The sequence below is a fragment of the Camelus bactrianus genome, chromosome 21 (assembly GCF_048773025.1).
Source record: "Camelus bactrianus isolate YW-2024 breed Bactrian camel chromosome 21, ASM4877302v1, whole genome shotgun sequence".
Taxonomy (NCBI): domain Eukaryota; kingdom Metazoa; phylum Chordata; class Mammalia; order Artiodactyla; family Camelidae; genus Camelus; species Camelus bactrianus.
The window spans coordinates 13,109,717-13,122,183 of NC_133559.1; positions in this window are offsets into that span (position 1 = coordinate 13,109,717).

Below are 12,467 nucleotides of genomic sequence, written 5' to 3' on the forward strand. Positions count from 1 at the left end.
TCACACTTAGCATATAACAGAATCACCTGGGAGGTCTTGTTAAAATAAAGACTGCTGGACCCTACTCGTAGAGTTTATGACTCTAGTTCTTGCAGGGTCTGAGAACTTGCATTTCTAACAAATTCGCAAGTTCTGCTGCTACTGCTGGTCTGGAGACCACACTGAAAAGCAATGGTCCAAACAAAGGACTTGGGTTGTAGGATTAAAAAGCAGAAGCAGGCCAGATTCCACAGCTACTTGGGAATCAATCTCAACCCCTCCTTCTCCCTGATGGTAACTAATTGAGCACTTATTTTGTGCCAGACACTGTGCTAAATTTCCTTTTGTGCGTTAATTGTTTGTTTTCTCCCCCAACACTTTTTAATCCTCATAAGCCTATGAGGAGTGGCTAGTATTCACTTCATTTTCTGATTGGGGAAATGGACTTCCAGATTATTTTACTTCTTATGGTTGCACAGTGGGTAAGTGAAAGCCTGGCTCTAAAATCGCTCTCTTAACACCACTGTGCTAGACTGCTTTCCAGTCAACCCAGTAATTCCTCTCTGATCCATCTTCCCTTTTTCATTTCCTCTGATACTACTTACTTAGTCCTTGATCTCTCCTCCTTACTCTAGCTCCTAACAGGATCCTCATCTCTAGTCTCATGCCCTCCAGTCTCTCCTTAACAATGCTGACAAAGTTTTTTTTGGGTACATATATATATATATATTTTTTACTGAAGTATAGTCAGTTTACGATGTTGTGTTAATTTCTGGTGTACAGCATAATTCTTCAGTCATACATGAACATACATATGCTCGTTTTCATATTCTTTCTCACCATAAGTTACGGTATCAAATATAGTTCCCTGTGCTATAAGCATGAACGTGTTTATCTATTCTATATATATCAGTTAGTGTCTGCAGATCTAATTTATCCCCTCCCACCTCCCTCCCCTGTGGTAACCACAAGTTTGTTTTCTCTGTCTGTGAGTCTGTTTCTGTTTTATAAGTTCATTTGTGTCTTTTTTTTTTAGATTCCCCCATATAAGTGATATCATATGGTATTTTTCTTTCTCTTTCTGCCTTATTTCACTTAGAATGACAATCGCCAAGTCCATCCATGTTGCTGCAAATGGCATTAGTTTATTCTTTTTTTTATGGCTGAGAGTATTCCATTGTATAAATATATCACAACTTTATCCAGTCATCTGTCGATGGACATTTAGGTTGTTTCCATATCTTGGCTATTGTAAACAGTGCTGCTATGAACATTGGGGTGCATGTATCTTTTTGAATTAAAGTTCCCTCTGGTTGTATGCCCAGGAGTGGGATTGCTGGATCATATGGTAAGTCTATTTTCAGTCTTTTGAGGAATCTCCATACTGTTTTCCATAATGGCTTCACCAAACTACATTCCCACCAACAGTGTAGGAGGGTTCCCTTTTCTCCACACTGTCTCCAGCATTTATAGTTTGTGGATTTATGAGTGATGGCCATTCTGACTAGTGTGAGATGATACCTCATTACAGTTTTGATACGCATTTCTCTGATAATTGGTGACACTGAGCATTTTTTCATGTGCCTAATGGCCATTTGTATTTCTTCATTGGAGAATTTCTTGTTTAGGTCTTCTGCCCATTTTTGGATTGGGTTGTTTGTTTTTTTCTTATTAAGTTGTATGAGCTGTTTATATATTTTTGAAATTAAGCCCTTGTCAGTCTCATCTTTTGCAAATATTTTCTCCCATTCAGTAGTCTTTTTTTTTTTTTTTTTTTTTTTTTTTTGCTTATTATGGTTTCCTTTGCTGTGCAAAAGCTTATAAGTTTAATTAGGTCCCACTGGTTTATTTTTGCTTTTATTTCTATTGCCTGGGTAGACTGCCCTATGCGAACATTGCTGAGATTTATGTCAGATAATGTTTTGCCTATGTTTTCTTCTAAGAAGTTTTTAGTGTTTTGTCTCATGTTTGACAGTTTTCATTCTTAAAAAATAAGCCTGACCATGCTACTCCCTGCTTCAAAATCCTTCACTTTATTCTATCTCTTTTCCTGCCCGTTTGCCTTTAAAATAATATCTAATCCCCTCAGATTGGCATATAAATTTCCCTAATCTAGCTCCACCTACAAATCCTCTACATTTCCTCGCTCTGTACTTTGTGCTCCATCTGTACTAAATTACCCATTTTTCAACAAATTAACATATGTTTTCCTGTTTCTGAGCCTCTTACCAAAATGTCATTTAATCCTCTGTCCCCTCACCTTACCTGTGTGATGAAATCCTGTTTCTCTTTTAAAACAGATCAGTTGTCACCTTCTTGAATTATCTTCCCTAGACTCCACCTCAACTTCCCACCTCCCCCAAACAGCATTAATACTTCTTTGCCAACTCTGTAATCTGTCTGCATGTATTTCCAATATGGTCAGACTTACCGTTTTGTTTCTCCCCAAGTGCACTCCTTGAAAATTTAATACATACTAATTGCTAACAATGTACAGAACCACAACAGATTTTTTAAAAATTATGTTTCTAGTGACATCTTTTCTTATAAATTCCATGTTCAACAAAACTTTGACAGAATTGAAGTATGTTTCCTTCCTGTCTTTCTTCTACATTGGTAAATATGGATTTGGGGCAGAGGAATGACATGCTAAAAATGGTATATGTTTCAGGGCCTAAACTTTAAAAATATTTTAACGGAATGTGTGACTTTAAAAGAAAAAGGAGGGAACAAGTAAGATCCAAATGTCCCAGTGATCATTTAATAAAAAAATAAACTTTCTATTACACAAAGTTCCATGACAAATAATGCTTAACACATGTTTGGAAATCATCCCAGACAAAATCCCAAGGCCACTGCTGGTCTATGAGGCATGGCAAAGTTTTGATTCAGTGAGGCTGGTCCTCATTTGTAGCTCTTCAGTGGCTCCCCAAGGTTCCAAACTTCCCTGGTCAAAATTTACCTGGGGTATTGGTTAAAAATAGAGATTTCTAAGTTACTCCTTCCACTGGATCAGTAAATTTGTGGTAGAACCTGATCATCTGTGTTTAAAAAAAATTTTTTTTAATTAAAAGTGTAGTTGATTTACAATGTTGTGTTAGTTTCTGGTGTGCAGCATAGTGATCAGTCACATGTTTATGTATCCATATGCTACTCCTTCCTTGAGGCCCCAGTGAATTTTGTGTTCCACATCTAATAGAATTTCTTCACACTAAATAACATTTCTCTGTTTCTTCCCATTGCATGTGAGGCGTTTAAGAGCAGTTATTGTGTCTTATTTACCTTACAGCTAAAAGGACATATGTATTAATAGGAAAGCTATATTATTTCTGTCAGGGAAGGAGGGAGCTAAAAAAAATAAATGATACCCCTTTTCTCTGAACCAAGTCCTCAACTTATTGAATTAAAGTAGTCAGGCAAATGGAGATCAAGCGGCTACTATTTACTGATAGTACAGCTGGAGAATGCAGTTTTGGTGCATGGCGACAAACTTTTTAATATCGCATCACAGAATTAGACAGACTTACCACCCAGTGACAGCCTCTCCTGGCAAGAGCAGAGTATTTACTACTGAGCTTACTAAATGGTTGACATTCACAGAAAGCATGTTCTTTCCAAAGAAAAGAGTTATGGATGTCCAGTTCCTACTCCTGAATTTACCCATCAGTTCACTGCTGTTGCTCTGGTGATGAGTGGGTGAGGAGATAGAGTGATGGCAAGTGAGACTCTAAAGGAGCTCCTTGCATGTGGAACAGCAAGAGTGAGGACTAAATGAACAGTTTGGATCAGTGAGGGCTCCCAGTTGGTGGTAAAGCACTCTCTTCTTATCACTGCTACATATCCATCAAGGGTCTCAGCATGACTTTCAGATTGTAGCCAAGAAAGAGAACTTGGAAGCTGGTGCCCTGATGATAGGTTAACATGAAGCTACAGCCCCTGACCTAGGCTGCTTCAAAGTGGTGATTTGGGTTCACTTACATGGTTTTGGCAAATTGGCATTCTGGCACTCAGAATGGCTTCCATCCACTTAACTCATGTATCTGTTCATGCATGTGAAACAATCATTTTCTTCTTCCTATCCAAAGGAAAGGGTGGAGGGGGAGGGGGAGGGGAGGGTATAGCTCAAGTGATAGAATGCATACCTAGCAGGCACAAGGTCCTGGGTTCAATTCCCAGTATCTCCTCTAAAAATAAATAAATAGACCCAATTACCTCCCCCACCAAAAGAAAAAATTATCAAAGGAAAGGGTGGAAAGTCAGCTAATTGGCTAACCCTTAGGAAGAGAGAAGATCTGGCAAGTCCTGGTGATGCTGCAACATTGGTTGAAATTACAAGTGGACATAATGACCAAGGGTTAAGGAACTGAAGGTTCTTTTCCTTTTTAATGCCTGTTCTTTTTAATGCTGTATTTCCTTCAATATCTTTTTGGACATAGCATCAGGGCCTTCTGCCTGCTTACAAAGGCCAAGTTACTAGGGGAAAAGACAGGGATAATCAGATGCCATACTTCTGTGCGTGTGAGAGAGAGAAAGAGAGAGAGATACAGAGAGACAGAAAAAGACCATATTAGAGATTTAAGGACCAGACAAAGGAGGTGACTTGGAAATGAAGACAGACAGGTAAGTCTGGGTGATGAGGGATTATATGATTCTCCGTTGCTGTTTTGGAGTTGGAGAGACTTCATCACACTAACTGTGACTTAAGCAAGCTGCTTAAACTCTACAAGCCTTGGTTCCCTCATTTGTAACAGAGATAATAGTTGTATCTACATCATAAAATTGTTAGGATGACTAAATGAGCTAATTCACATGAAATGCCCCAGTAACATTTTTTTTTGTTTGCTTTTGCTTTGTTCTCATCATCATCCTAATTACTCTTATCATGTCAGGCTATAAGTTGAAATTTTCAAAGCTTTTTTTTTTTTTTTTCCAGTATTATCTCCGTTTTTCTGACAATGCTGGTTTAATACAGTTTGTCTTAACCATATTTAAAGTAAGAAACATCCCAAATAGCAGGAATTTTTTTTTTGTGGCAAATCCATATTTTTTATTTCTAACAAGTTTGCATTTGGAAAACTCATTTCTACTTGCAGTTGTGGAAAATATGTCAACTGTGATGGGTCCAGAAGTATAGTTAAAGCTTTTTCCTTCTTCTCTATTATTACTGTTAGTATTCTTTTAAGTTCTTAAGCCTAAGTAATGATTTAAGTATAACCTATATATTCTTTACCCTTTGATGTTGGGGGCAAAAAATAAGTTCTGCAACCATCAAATTTTTATTTTGTAGAAAAATTATTATATTTTAAGGTTAACCTCATTAATATAATTTTGCTGTCAGGTAGATCTAAATGAAGATTTGGGCAAGATTTTTTTTCAATTTTTATTGAGGTATAGTCAGTTTACAATGTTGTGTCAACTTCTGGTGTACAGCATAATGTTTCAGTCATGCATGAACACACATATATTCATTTTCATATTCTTTTTCATTTACTACAGGATATTGAATATAGTTCCCTGTGCTATGCAGAAGAAACTTGTTGCATATCTATTTTATATATAGTGGTTAGTATCTGCAAATCTCAAACTCCCAATTTATCCCTTCCCACCCCTTTTCCCCTGGTAACCAAAGTTTGTTTTCTTGTCTGTGGATCTGTTTCTGTTTTGTAAATAAGTTCATTTGTGTCTTTTTTTTTTTTTTTTTTTAGATTCCACATATGAATGATAAAGTATTTTTCTTTCTCTTTCTGGCTTACTTCACTTAGAATGATGATCTCCAGGTCCATCCATGTTGCTGCAAATGGCATTGTTTTATTTTTTATGGCTGAGTATTATTCCATTGTATGAATATACCACATCTTCTTTATCCAGTCATCTGTCAATGGACATTTAGGTTGTTTCCATGTCTTGGATATTGTAAATAGTACTGCTGTGAACTTTGGGGTGCATGTATCTTTTTGAATTATCATTCCCTCCAGATATATGTCCAAGAGTAGGATTGCTGGATCATATGGTAAGTCTATTTTAAGTCTTTTGAGGGATCTCCATACTGTTTTCCATAATGGCTGCACCAAACCACACTCCCAGTGTAGGAGTGTTCCCTTTTCTCGACACCCTCTCCAGCATGTATCATTTGTGGACTTTTGAATGATGGCCATTCTGACTGGTGTCAGGTGATATACCTCATTATAGTTTTGATTTGCATTTTATGATAATTAGTGATATTGAGCATTTTTTCATGTACCTATTGGCCATTTGTATGTCTTCATTGGAGAATTCCTTGTTTAGGTCTTCTGCCCATTTTGGATTTGGTTGCTTGTTTTTTGTTATTAAGCTGTATGAGCTGTTCATATATATATTCTGGAAATTAAGCTCTTGTCAGTTGCATCATTTGCAAATATTTTCTCCCATTCTATAGGTTGTCTTTTTGTTTTGCTTATGGTTTCCTTTGCTATGCAAAAGCTTACAAGTTTAATTAGGTCCCGTTGGTTTATTTTTGCTTTTATTTCTATTGCCTGGCTATACTGCCCTAGGAGAACTTTGCTAAGATTTGTATCACAAAATGTTTTGCCTATATTTTTTTCTAGGAGGTTTATAGTGTCTTATGTTTAAGTCTTTGATCCATTTTGAGTTTATTTTATGTGTGGTGTGAGGGAGTGTTCTAACTTCACTGATTTACATGCACTTCTCCAATTTTCCCAATGCTACTTGCTAAAGAGACTGTCGTTTGATTTGGGCAAGATTTTTGTTTGGGGTTTTAATATTATCTTTCCTTTCAAAGACTGTAAACTCTTTCCTTTCTTTTTAGTTTATAGCTTTGTGAACAAGGATTATTACTTTAGGATGAAAAACTCAGTAAGTTGGCTGATGATTAATTTACGAAAAATATTTTACTGTTAATGTATGTGTGGGCCTATGTGGGCCAACTGTTTCTTAAGCTATTGGTTTAACATGTCACAAGTAAAATTTTGTGGCCTAATTCAGATGGTCTATCCCCAGCATAGCCAGAATTTCTAGTCTTAAGTCTCTCTTTAATTACGCTTTTCACAACTGGCTTCAACAAAGCTGAACAATTGTGTAGATATGCCCCACATACACATGCTCTGTGTAGACAGACGACATACACTGCTTGGACAAAATTCACACTTAGTTCATGGCTCATGATATTTGTTTGAGTTCCAGGAATATGATCTGGGACGCTAATTTTCTAGAGAAAACAAAAAATACACACAGAGGCTGGTAATGTCTGGTGTCAGAGGGTATGAATGGTCTCTGACTACAACATGTTTCAACCTTCCGGTTGCCTGAGCTCATAGACCTCTCATTATTCTTGCATCACATCACCTCAGCCCTCCTGAGGTTCCCTAGCAACACAGAAACTTGAAACTTTGTAGAAAGACAAAGTTCTTAATCAAGATTATGTACAATAACTGTGATCTGTGTTAGAACAACCCAACGAATGCTTATGGCCCATCTACAGAAGAGGGCACGTTTGCCAGACCACAATGAGTTAGCAGCCGAGAGTACTGGATAACACAGCCCTTCTCTTTCTAGACTAGGGAATTTATATGATATGTGAAATTATATTTTTTCTATCTGAAGATACTGTTTATAATAAAATGGGCACTGTATTAAAAAAAAATCTAGATAGAATGAAGATCCTAGATATAAGTTCTGAACAAGAAACCAGAGAATCCCCAATCATTTTAGCAGAGTTTTGAGGTGGCTGTCACAGATTGCAAAAATATTACAGTTTTACAAGCTGCATTTTACAGCTCCAGATAAAATTCATCTTTTCTTTGGGGAAGCAATTTAATGGGTGTTTGGGCTACATAAAGATATTACTCAGAACTAGTGCTTGGAAGTAAGGAGCCAAACTGTTTTGTTTATCCAGGATTGTGTTCCTTGGGTACAGACAATGCTGAGTGGTCACCTGATTTTCTGCTTGTGGAGAAGGAACCCAAAGACATGAAACTGGGATTATTTTGTTTGGGTATCAAAAATATGTTGCTCTCAGGAAGCTGAAAAACTACAGTGCAGCCGGGGCACATATTGGGTTCATTTGAGATAGTTTGGAACTCTGGTACAGTTTCCACATGTGTTTAGACTGATCACTTCCCCAGAACTGAGTTATATCCTCACCATGGCTACTGAATGGGTTTTCAAAGTCCGCACTGACTGATCAATCAACCTCTCCTTCCATGCCCCCCTCTTCGTCAGTTCTTCCATTCTCTTATAGCCTCTACCTTCAAAGTCCCTCAACTGAGTGGCCCCACAGCTACTGTCCTCTTGGGAAGTTTCAGTCCCGTCTACTGGAGAAGGAACTTTTTCTTCTCAGTCTCTTATTCAGCATTTCAGGGGAACGTCCTAGGCTTTGGTCTGATGGTAATGATGACTCCCTTCCACTCAGACTGTGTCAGCTCCTGGGGGAAGGGGAACCAGCCGTCCTTTCTGGACTGAGGGTCATGGAGATGCTCCAGTTCCAACTGTTTCCCCATCTGCAAGAGCAGCCAATGATTTCCTACTGACTTCACCTAAAAAAATGAGCAAAGCTCAAACTATCCAAGAACAGCACTTACTTATCTCCCCCTTGGGAACATTGTATCTAAAAGTTAAAAAACAAGACAAAACATTAGAGGTTGCTATTGATAGCTGTTTATTTTAAATAACACACCCTTGGTTGTTGAAGATTTGCTTTTTCCTGGGCCTAGCTGTAAATTACTTTTGGTTTCCTATGTAAAAAAAAAAAGTGGGGGAGAAGCACCAGCTTAAATTAAAACTCTTTTCTTCTCTAGTCCAAGTTTTCCTCTGATGGCAGTCACTGTAAACAATAATTTTTAAGGGCATAGGATCACTTCAGGGGCACTTTCACAGTTTAAAAAAGTTGATTTTAGGCCTACTGTTCACAATATGCACCTAAAAAATGGAAATTTACCTATGGTTATAAATAACTAAAGGATTTGCGTACATTATTCAATCAAATTTTGTATTACATTTATCCAAATGTACTTTGCTGTACATAACAAATGTCAAGTTAATATATTTAATAATGAATTTCTGGAAATCTGCCAATCTCACAATGATCCTATTTAGGGCATTGTTCATAGATACTTTTATTGGATCAATTGTGAGGAGAATGGGTGATGGAAAAAAATGACCAAAATAATTATTAGGAAATGTTCTTCAATTTCTGTGGTCAGAAAACTTTCAAGCACAGAATTGGAAATATTTCATATTGTTTGTTAATGTATACATTCCTCATCGTAAAAATAATCCAAACCGGCTATAATCAGATGCTATATCACTGTCACCATCGGCCATTTGGAAAGTTTCATTTATATTCTTCAATTTCTAAGTTTCTTTTTTATCAAATTACTATTTCTGTGTACTAAATTGTGGCCTAAAGCTGCATCTTTTATGGCTAACAACAAATAACAATTATTTAAACATTGTTTAAACAAAAAATAATGATTTTCAAGCAAAATACTACAACTTTTTAAAAATAGTTACAATGGAACCTAATACTAATAGTATATTCAAAGACAAATAAATACGTAAAAGGAAAAAATCAATTTTTAAAAATCACAGATATCAGAATTCTATCCTGATGTAATTTAATGAGGGAGTCTGATGAGAAAAAGAGAGTCTGTATATTTATTTCAATCAAAAGAATTTACCCTATTCTTGGGTGGCTTGTTTATATTTTATCACTCATTCATTATAACAGCTGAAGATACAGTTCAACTAAATTTATCCTTTTTCAATCAAGAGAAAAATCCAGAATCTTTTTTAAAACCAGCCTTATGGCCAAGAAAAAACCTAGCCCTAAGTTACTTGAGTGGAATACCAGAAGTTCATGGACTCATAAGCAAACCCCTGGATGTCTTTTCCAGAACTTGAGGGTGAGGAGTGAGCTCAGCTAGGGCAGGGTGTGGCATCCAAACTAAGTCAGGATTTCAGAGGAGAAGGCACTGGTCCTCCCACTTCCCTGGGGAGGGGAGGGGTGGTGGCGGTTTAAAAAGTACTTTAACGTAAGTGTTAATAAGAACTGTTTTATGTGGCAGGTCCTTGGGGTGATTTTCTTTCCCTGTTCTTCCTTCCTTCCTTCTTTCCTTCCTTTTTCTTTCTTTCCTTCCTTTTTCTTTCTTTCTCTCCCTTTCTTTCTTTCTCTCCCTTTCTTTCTTTCTTTCTTTCTTTCTTTCTTTCTTTCTTTCTTCCTTTCTTCCTTTCTTCCTTTCTTCCTTTCTTCCTTTCTTTCTTCCTTTCTTCCTTTCTTTCTTTCTTTCTCTTTTTCTTTTCCTTTCCTTCCACTTCCTTCCATCTCTCTCCCTCTCCACTTTCCCCTCTTCCCTCCCTCCCTCTCTCTCTCCCTTCTTCCCTCCATCCTTCCTTCCCTCTTCTGAATACTCAAAAATTTAATATTTATAATACTTGTATAATACAAAAAATTAAGAAAAAAATTAAAAACACTAAGGGCTTCCAGTCTTTGAATTTTCTGCTTTTATTCTTTCTTTTGGCACAAAAAGGAGAAACTCAAGCACCACCAACTATGCAAAGAAATCCTTTATGCCTTTGCTGGGGGAAGCAAGGCTCATCACGAAAATTTCATAATAGTGCAAGTCTGTGATATTAGCTGTCTATCTTTTGTCCTATGTTACAGTCAGAGATGATAGAAAGATGGCTTATAAAACTCATCAGGGGCTTTCCACTGCTGTCAGAACAAATTCTATGCTCCAGTGTCGTTGGAGTACGGTGAACCATGGCAGGAAGGACATGGAGAACATATACAGGTGGAAATATATATAGAGAAGGAGTGTTTGGGGTGGGGGAGATCTTGTAGGACCCTGTGTGTCATTTGATGATTTTGCACTTTAGTCCAAGTGAGATTAAAAAGCCATTAGAGGGCTTTGTGTAGAAGAGTGATGTAATTCCAGAGATCATTCTGGCTGCTGTATTGAGAATGGCCTGCAGAGGGTCAAGGGTAGGAGGAAGGAGATCTGTTGGGAGGTTAGTGGTATGTCTAATCCAGGTAAGAGATGATGTTGGATTAGACTAGGATGGAAGAAAGTGATGGTGAGAACTGATAGGATTCTGGATACATTTTGAAGATAGAACCCATGGGATTTACTGTAGATTGGATCTGGAATGAGAAACTGTGCCAAGGATGACCCTAAGGCTTTTGGTCTGAGAAACTAGGACCATGGAGTTACCATAGAGATAAGGAAGACTGAGAGAGGTAGGTTTGTGTGTGTGTGGGGGGGGCGGTATTGGGGGTGGGTAATATGAATAGATCAAGAGTTCAGTTAGTCATGTTAGTTCTGAGATGCCTATTAGGAATCCATGTGCTGGAATGATATTCCTGAGCAGGCATAAGGGGGTGGGATCTAGCTCTTAGAGGTATTAGACCATGACAGTTCATTCCACGCACTTGGAGATAAGATAAAAATATGGGTACAGATATGGTAGATGGGTGGATGTTGTGGTGGGAGCTTGTGGAAGTTTTCTTTGGATTGTTTCTATTTTCTCAATGAAAGAAGCAGTAAGGTTATCTGCTGAGAATGAGCATGCGGGAGAAGGTTATTACAGAGGTCTGAGAGGGAATGATGTGCAATAGTCATGTAGAAGACTCACAAGGTCTCTCAAAAGGCTCTGATCAAGGTATTGGCCAGGGCTTAGCTGGGTTTTCTGCTTCAAGGTCTGACTGATCTGCAATCGAGCTGTCAACTGGGCTCCATTCTCATCTGGAGGCTTTACTGGAGTAGAATCCACTTCCAAGCCGGCAGGTTGTTGGCAGAATTTATTTCCTTATGGCTATAGGACTGCAAACTTCAGGGTTTCTTTGTTTGTTTGTGCTTTTGCTGGCTGGGGGCCACTCTCAGCTCTTAGGAATGTGTGTGAGGTTCTCTGTTGTGTGGCTTTCTCCATAGGCAGTTCCCCACGTAGCAGTTTGTTTCTTTAAGGTTAGCAGGAGAGTGAAAGCGAGTCTGCTGGAAAGAAGTCTTACATAATATAACCTAGTAATTGGAGGGGCAGCCCATCACTTCTGTCATGTAACATAGGTATTCATGGGAATGAGTATTGCATCATCTTGTCCATGTTCTATTAGAAGCAAGTCACAGGTCCTACCCACACTCAAGAGAAGAGGATTACACAATCCAGGAGTCAGGGATCATGGGAGTCACCTTAGAGTCTGTCTTCTGCACCATTCTAGTCCCAATACATGATACCCAGTAAGCCAAACTTAGTCAATATTTTTTAAACAAAAATTTACAGAGCTCTTATTGTGAGTCAGAAACTGCTTTAAAAATACTCATCTCCACAGCAACCCTAGTAGGTAGGTCATATCATCATCCCTATTTTACAGCTGGGGACAGAGACATCAATTAATTGTCCAAGGTCATTCAGCTGAGTAAGTGCATAGCCAGGACTCAAACTCATGCTTTCTCGCTTCAGAGTCCATATGCTTACCTACTATGCTAAGCGATCAAAAA